The following is a 3,099-nucleotide window of genomic DNA, read 5'->3' as shown; positions in this document are numbered from 1 at the left end:
AAATATCACAGGGACATAAAATAATAATGTGACATTTTTTTTAACATTAAAACAGACCATGGGGCTTGTTGAACACATGGGTTTTGAAAGGTTTTTAAAGAGTCGCCTTGGATGTGGTGTTGCTGAGGGAGTTCCAGAGGGACGGGGCGGCCACATATGTATGATCATCTCTAGTTCAACAGTTGAGATGGGCCTCAGTGTACTTATATTTTTGAGGGTGATAAAACAAGACATGGGTATCATAAGATGAGGATCTGTCAAATATTACCCCTAAATTAGACAAAAGCCGCATGATCATAGGGGCAATAACCAGAACCTCAGTTCAAAGTATCTGCAATCCAGTCCTTAATAGCATTAAAACAGTCCAAGAGCCTAAATCAGTGGGTCGCCAAAACTTCACAGAGGGTCACAAGGCCTTCTTGATTTTAAGGGGTGTAAGAAAACGTACACAGTAGGTCTATACTTACATACTTAGTGAAGAAAACTAAATAAAATGCTATTTTAAAACATGTTTTTTAAGTTTAGATTATTATTTAAGATCTAAACTTTGAAGACATGAACACAAGCTACATTGACTCCGATAAAGAGCCTCTTTTGCATTACAATAGTTAAAATGACCAAAGAGCTAACAGAAGAATGGCCAAGTTTCAGGGAGAAGAAAACACTAAATTTGTTAGAAAAGAAGCCAAAGAAGAAGTATTGCATCAAAGGTTCCTGAACACATCAGGGAAACTGTCGCAATGTTTACAGGAAATTCATCCAGAATTTACACAACTTTCTGCATTTGTTGCGTTTCATTGTACAGTTTATCAGCTGTTCTCTACTGTGGTTGTTACATATTGTCTACAATTTAAATATCCATTAAATATGTCACATAGTCAGGGATCTCCAGTTTACTGGTAGATATTAAAAGTGTCCCTTGAGGAAAAATGTTGGGAACCATTGGCGTAGATAACCTAGAAGACTCACTAGGTCTGAAAGAAAAGTTGGATACCATCTGCAAATAAGGGGTATATGCTACGTTAAACCTGTAGGTGAGCAGGAGGATTCTGCATGAAATGTGGGCGTTGACTGCGGAGCCAGTGGAGGTGGATTAGGGTGGGGGTGATGTGTACATACTAGAGTCTGTTTAGGGCTTTGCTGGGCACCCTGGCAAGAGGGGGGGGGGTTTGCACATTTAAAGTCACATGTATAGTCTGTGTTTCCCCAAGATAGCAGAGATTTTAATCATAGCTACAGATTATGTCTGTGTGCTTCTAAACTGTTCACATATTCCAATTTCTCACCTGATCATCTGTATAGAGTTTGTTCCCGTCGGCATTGAGACTCAATATATAATATTCTGCTTTTATTAATAGTTTTATTTACTGCATATTCGCATCACAGCACATGAATAAGCTAAAGGAACACCAGCTCGTTGAGCCAGAGTTCGTGAGATATGAGTAAAACTGTGAGAAAGAGAGGGGTTATTTGCATGTTTGTAGATAACCTCTGGGATGAGGCACAAATATAACACCAGATTTAATCCAGAGATCTGGAGAGAAAGGAGAGAGAGGAAAGCTCAAATTAACTATTTACAGAGAGTTTACGTAAAGACTGTCTATAACTGTACTCAAGCAGCGATTCTTGATTTTAAGGGGTGTAAGAAAACTTATGTCAGATTTTATTAATTTCTGTGAAAGAAAAACTGGATGAAAGTTTAGATTATTATTTAAGATCTAAACTTTGAAGACAAACAGCTGTATTTACGGAGATTTAACAGCCTTGTCCCAGACCAGGACAACAGTTAAACAACCAAAAAACTAATAGAACAATGCCCAAGTGTCAGGGATAAGAAAAAACTAAATTTGTTAAAAAAGAATTTTATTTTTTTTTAAGCTTATTTATGATTGTTCAAAACTTAATACAGTAAGGGAATTGCATCAAAGGTTCCTGAACACATCAGTGAGACAATATTCATAGGAATTCATCCAGAATTTACACAACTTCCTGCAGTTATTGCATTCACTGTTCACTGAGACACGCCCCTGTCATAATCTGCTGAGTTTTCTGTATAAATTAGACTCCCTCCACAAGCTTCTTTCATTTTTGAGGAAGGCCTTCTGGTTTCCACTGCTGCATAAACACAAAGACGCCATTTAGAAGACTTCTGGGAGGTGGTGAGTTTTATCTTCCCGTTAACTAAATTTATATTCATTTTAGGCTTTTGTACGGTGGCCGACAAGGTCAAACGCACCGCAAACGGCAAAACGAAGAAGAAGAAGAAGAAGAAAGTTGGCTAAGTTTTGGAGAGGAGAGTAAAAAGGTACGTTTTCCTTTATGTCTTTTTTAAACACTTTTAAAGACTTTTTAAATCTTTTATAATATTATAATATTATAAAATATAATATATTATAATCTTGTTATAATTATATTATATTTTTATAATATTAAATCATATTAAATATTGTTAAATAATATTATAATCATAATATTATAAAAATATAATATTTGTCTTTTTAATATTTAAAAAAAGACAAAGGAAAACTTACCTTTTTACTCTCCTCTCCAAAACTTAGCCAACCTTCTTCTTCTTCTTCTTCTTCTTCTTCTTCTTCTTCTTCTTCTTCTTCTTCTTCATGTCTTTCGGGTCTGGTCCCACAGGACTGGTCCATCCCTCAGGTCGGCCCCCCCGTACTTTTTCCTTCACATTTGGCATTGAAAATTCAGTAATTAATTTACAGAAGCACAGCTGTTATTTTTATATTTATAGGAAGTAAATGTTTGATTCAACAGTTTGATTAGATATAATGTACTTTTTTAAATTATTGATTAAAATGTATGTTGTAACAGTTGCTGTATATAACTGTATATAAACTGCACAACAAATAATTATGCAATGATTGTTGACCTTGGACACTTTGTTTTACACTAATTTCTAGACATATTCAATATAAAGATCAGGAACAACTTACATACTTAGGCAGCGGCTGTGGCACAGAGGCAGAGCGGGTTCCTAATCGTTATAATGTGTATGAATGTGTTAGTTTCTGTTGATGGACTTTGCCATCACTGTGTGAATGTGGGTGAAAGGGTGAAAGTGGCACGTACTGTAAAAGC

This window comes from Morone saxatilis, unplaced genomic scaffold (genome assembly GCF_004916995.1).
Source record: "Morone saxatilis isolate NCDOM2014 unplaced genomic scaffold, NCSU_SB_2.0 Contig4, whole genome shotgun sequence".
Lineage (NCBI taxonomy): Eukaryota > Metazoa > Chordata > Actinopteri > Moronidae > Morone > Morone saxatilis.
The sequence above is the reverse complement of the archived record's forward strand: the minus strand, read 5'-3'. Positions refer to the sequence as shown.